Raw genomic sequence first — 6,000 nt, 5'->3', positions numbered from 1 at the left:
ACACCCCTTTGGCCCCATGTGAAATGCCATGCCCGAGTGTGCGGGTTAAGACAATTAGCCAACCATAAAGTTTGTGTAATAACCAGAAATGAATCCCAAACCAAGCCTGTCGTGACTCCGAGGTGCTTCCGGCTACACTGAGCCATGGGACATCATGGGGCTTCAGCGCAGCCTTGTTCCCAAAAAACGTACAACCTGTGCCCCTTGGACGATGCATGCTGCCCCACGGCACAGCACTAATGAAGGCTGCCTCTATCCCCCAGTGCTGGGCTTATAAGCACACACAGTTACTCTCAGTTGCTTTATGTGGGTGCTGAGTCCTTCTGTGAGCATAAATTCTCTTACCCATGGAGCCACCTATACAACCCCAGGTTCCATATTTCTAATGCTGGTCTGAGAACCTCAGCAGAAAACACAGGCCGGCTGGGCTTCACCTATAGGAAGTGCTGGGAGGTAGGTGATATTAGCAGGCACCCCCCCCCCCCAGCTCTGTCTGTTCTACCAGCCAGGGTACTTGTGGATCCCAGGCAAGCTAGATCACCTGCCATACTCCGGTGCCATTAGCAGCAGTGGGGGTGGGGGTGGGACAGGGACAGTAGGGGGGTTCACAGTCACTCACTGTGGAAGCAGGGACAAGTCACAGTGGTCATGACATGGAAGCTTGGTTTCACGGCGGAATGTCATCTGAGTCACCTGATGGGGCTCAGTCAGAGACCCAGATTATGGTACTAGATTCAGGCTACAGCTGTTGCTGACCTTCAGCCAGTGTACTACTTAGGGTCAACATCAGAAATAAAATCCACTTTAATTAAACAGGAAGAGACTGAAGGGATGCAAGAGAATGGCTCCAGACAAAATAATAGGAAGGCCCGAAAGGCACATGTGTGTGTGGCGCTCAGAAAGCAGGGAGCAACATGAGGGACCGGCCGCCACAGTGCAGACACCCCTTCCACAACCAAGTCGGTGCAGTCAGAAAACTGTCCCTGGGACTGACAGCTGTCTGAGCGAGGCTACCTTCAAAGCTGTCGCATTCAAAGCCACACTGCTGCTGCTCTGAAAAACTCTTGCCCGCCCACACGCCGTGCCTCATCACCCTTGAAGCCAGCAACTGAGTAGCTAGTGAAAGCATACTTCCTCCACACTTGGCCCGCTGTGCCTTCCAAATGTCCCATGGCCTGTCTCAGGGACCACGCTGCATTCGTAGCTGGGACCTTTGTCTCCCAACCCTTGTAAGTACTGGAGACATGTCAGAAGGTGCAGGAAGTAAGTGTTAAGGCACCAGGAACCTCAGCCAGCTCCCTGTGTCTCTGGAGGAACAGGGGTGGGGGTGTGGAGTGGAGTTGGGGGTAGTAGGCTGTTTACTGAATAAATAGGGAAAGGTATCTCCTGGCTTAAAAGCAGAGGTGACTGAGTAAGTAGAGAGGTGCGCATAGCCCCAGGGACTTGAGCTGGTCATCCGCCTGAGTTGCCCTTGGAATCTGTCAAATGCTGCCTTCTGCTGCCCTCTGGTGTTTGCGGAACAAACTGCTTCTCCACCTGATACTAAGAAACCAGGAAATGCCAGGGAAAGACTAGTCAACAAAAATTATCACAACTGATTTGATGAATTGACATTCGGGTCGCATATAACTGGCTCAACTATATAACTGGCTCAACTCTCCTGCTGTAAGATAGTTATCCTCTGTAAATTAGAGGGGTTCCCGATGTCTTGGTTTGGGTGAACTATGGCTCCCTGGGAAGTGTCTTGATTTGTTGCCACATAGTGTCTGATTTGTTGCTAATTTACTTGTCTTGACAGAGCCCTGAGCCCCAGTCACCATAGTTGGAGATTGGAGGGTAAGATCTGTGAGGTTTTTTTTTTTTTTCAGGACTCAGCCAGTAAGAAATAAGCGACTGTTAACAAGAAGAGTCTTGGGATGACTTGTTACTCAGTGAGCAACCAACACGTTAAAGTCATTGTGTTGACTGTTTTCAATCTATAGACTCAAAATACCAGTCAGAATGGCGGGCTGAATGGTGAGATCCGAGGGTGTCCCTCCCCTGCCCGTGTGGAGTCCGCTCTGCCACAGTATCCTGCTTGCCTCCCTGGTTAGGTCCCCAGTGTCAGCATCTGGGGTTGCACGGGGGACAGAGGCTCTGTCTTTCTGGCCCAGTAGGAGCTGCCACTCCCAGGTTAGTCCTCCATCACCTTCTCTCTCTCCCTCAATCATTTTGTGTTCAACTAGAACATGCTTTTAGATCTTCTAAGGAAGGTGGCCGAGAGCAGGTCTCTGGACAGCTTGATTCTGAACTGTCCCCTCCAGGGTAGAGATCAGAAGCACATTTGTCAACCCAGACTCTCTCTTTGCCTGCTGCCTTTCGGTGCACAAGTCAGTTTAAGCCTCCGTGGGGCTCTTACCCAGCCAGCTTCCGAATGGCTCTTCAAAACTGCCTTGAGTGTGGTTTCCGTGCCTTTTTCGAGAACTGTCTTCTACCCCAACACCACCCTCTCTGAGAAGCTCTAAATATTTGCAAACTCTTTGACACAGTTTCAAACCCCTCCAAGCCAGAGATGTCAACTCTGCTTAGACAGCAAAGCCTCCAGGTGTCTGGGCTGGGGGCGGGGGGGGGGGGGGGGGGGGCTTACCTCTCCGAAGCACTCTGCTGTTAGGGGAAAGGCATTTATTTGCAAACAAGGCCAGACAGAGATCAGAGGTTCCCTGTGTGGCTTGGGGACACACATCACACTCTGTCATCACACACATCTGTTGTTTGCTTTCCTCCTGGGGAAGAGACGTGCTCCCCTTGAGGCAGTGAAGATGAAAGGCTGCAGGGGGATGGGAGGGGGACAGGACGAGGTGACAGCAAGCTTGAAGCTGCATGTGGGGTCAGGGTGCCTGTGTAATCAGGTCTCTTGGAGGCTGATCTGCTGATCTACTTCAAGGCTTTGGAATCTGAATCACGGGATGTCGTCCTGCTGGGTTCTCAGGGGAAATTCTCAAGGGCTTGAGGTGGTGGCCTAGCCTCAGAAGCAGCAAGACTACAGAGGGACAAACACTCAGGAAAAGAGGCTGTCCTGCTGTTGCTATGATAATGGGAACAACTGCTGGACCCCTGTGATGACAGGGGTAATCAGAGGACAGGAGTGTGGCTCCAAGCAAAGGACAAGTCAGGGTGAAATTCCTGGAAACAAATTGTGGTAGCTGCTACAATACTACCACATGCATTCAGTTAAAGATTATTTGGACACACATTTGCTAGCTGTTCAAAGCTGGAACTACCTGTGTCTGCTACTGCAGCGCCACAGATCAAAGTCACAGATGCAAATGCTAGCACTCAGCTTCAAGGACTCTGTCTGGATCATACTGAACCACAAATGAGATATATGAGTCTATTCATTGAAATGGGTTTCTGGAATGGCAAGCAAGCCTTAGGAATCACCCTTCGATGACCTGCTTATGGTATATAGCCACTGTGGAACATGATGTGGTCTAAAGAAAGATGGAGCCAGGGCTGAAGAAATAGCTCAGTGGTTTAGAGTATTGACTGTTCTTCCAAAGGTTCTGAGTTCAATTCCCAGCAACCACATGGTGGCTCACAACCATCTGTAATGAGATCTGATGCCCTCTTCTGGTGTGTTTAAGACAGCTACAGTATACTCCGATAAATAAAATAAACCTTTAAAAAAAAGATGGAGATAGTCAGTGATGGTACACTTAATCCCAGCACTCAGGAAGAAGAGGCAGGAGGATTTCTGTGTTTGAGACAAGCCTAGTTTAAAGTGAGTTCTAGGACAGCCAGGGCTATGCAGAGAAACCCTGCCTCGAAAAACCAACCAAACACAGGGTAGGCTTGATTGAGAAAAAAAAAAAATACATGCCTCTTTTTTCCTGTGTATCACAACTTTCGTTTTAATGAACAAAAAGACTTATATGGGGACTGGAGGATGGCTCAGTGTCTAAAACACTTGCCACACAGGTATAAGGGCCTGAGTTCAAATCCTAGAACCCATGTGGAACCTAGACATACAGCAAAAGAGTTTGTAACACAGGAGAATCTCCAGACAGCGCTGGCAGGCCAGCTACCCTGTCAGGCTCAGAGGCAAAACTAGGAGGGGATTGTCTCAAACAAGGTAGAAAGGGGATGGGAGATGGGTGTGTAACACCCCAGGTTATAATGAGGCATCTTTCTGTGATGAGCCTGTAGAATTGTGTTTGCTAACAGGCTGTTTTATAGCTCTGAGAGGAAGGAGGCTCACAAAACTTTTTTTATTGACTTTTTTTTAACTGGATATTCTCTGTATTTACATTTCACATGTTTTCCTCTTTCCCCCCACTGCCATTCCGCCCTCCTCCTCCACTTGTTACCATAAAGGTACTCCCTCTCCTAACCACCCTCTCCACCTCAGTGCCTTGGCATTTCCCTACACTGGGAAAATGCACCTTCACTGAACCAAAGGCCTCTCCTCCCAGTGATGCCAGACAATGCTATCCTCTGCTACATATACAACTGGAGTCATGGGTCTCTGTGTGTGCTCAATGGTTGGTGTTTTAGCCCCTGGGAGTTCTGGAGGGTTTGGTTGGTTGATAACGTTGTTCCTCCCATTGGGTTGCAGACCCTTACAGCTCCTTCAGTCCTTTCTCTAGCTCCTTCACTGGGGTCCACATGTTTGGTCCGATGGTTAGCTGCAAGCATCCTCAATTGTATCTGTATGACTCTGGCAGAGCCTCTGAGGAGGCATCCATTTGTGGTTCCTGCACAAAACTCTTAAGTTTTCCCTCCATGATGTCATGCCATTTAGGTTACCCCAAACTTTATGTTCCAATGTGGCAAGAAGGTTCTTTATAACACAGCCAAGTTATACGTCAAGACACCTGCAGATACATTGGTGGAAATGCTGGATGGGCAGATAAAGCAGAATGGAACTCTTGGGATTCTGTAAACCCCACCCCAGTTACCAGGTATGCTCCGCCCAGTTAAAGGGTCTCTTCCTCCTCTCTTACTTACCCACTTTGTCCCTCCTCTCCCCATTCCCTTCCCTCCCCATGTACTCATGCCTGGCCTGTACTTCTCTACTCCTCTTCCCTCTCTCTCCCCCTACTACCCTCTTAACTCCCCTCCCCATGCCCTGAATAAACTCTATTCTATATTATATCATCATGTGGCTGGTCCCTCAGGGGTAAGGATTCCCAACATGGGTCCCCCAGAGGCATCCCCCTTGTCCCCTCACCACACCTCCATAGAGCATATCCGCCCCCACCTCTGTTATCTGACAGTATTCCTAGCCCTTTTGTTGGTGGGAACTAGGGGTATCTCTGTATATTCCAAAGGCACTGCCCACATTGAAGGGCTCTGCTTTCTGCAAAAGCTCTCAGATAAACATGCCCACAGGAATGAAAGCACAGACCGCAGAGGGCCACTGCTTTCCTGGCTTGCTTCCAGGTTCATCTGGTTTCTTATACAGCCCAGGCCCATATGCATAGAGTGACATGCACAGTGGGCTGGGCCCAGATGCCATTATAGATGGTTGTGAGCCATCTGGGAATTGACCTCAGGACTTCTGCAAGACCAGTCAGTGCTCTTAACCGCTGAGCCATCTCTCCAGCCCCTCCATCAATCTGCAATCTGATGGAGGCAATGTCTCACTAAGTTCCTTTTTTCCAAGAGACATCTCAGTGGGTACCAGAAGGATGTCAGCTTCTAGGCTGATTCTAAGGCAGCTGGGTAGGGAGAACCAGCATCCTCAGTTTGATGCAGACACCCAGGTCTCTCCAGTCTGAGCAACAGCGGCCGCTAAGCAGGATCAACTAAGTAGTTCTAGAGAACCTGGAGGGTGCATGGTGGGGAGGAGTAGGCGCAAATGAAAAAGTTTGCTGTTAGTCCGGCTAGCATTCCACTTAAGCTGAGCAAAACAGCAATGTGCTACTACAATGCAGATAAGGCCTTCTAGTCAGGAGCTGTCAATCTTGGCTGCCTGGGCCAGAATGGGAGGGTGGGTCTTTTTAAAAAGACCTCCAGGTA

The sequence above is a fragment of the Micromys minutus genome (assembly GCF_963924665.1).
Source record: "Micromys minutus genome assembly, chromosome: 25".
NCBI lineage: Eukaryota > Metazoa > Chordata > Mammalia > Rodentia > Muridae > Micromys > Micromys minutus.
This window is presented reverse-complemented; position numbering follows the sequence as displayed.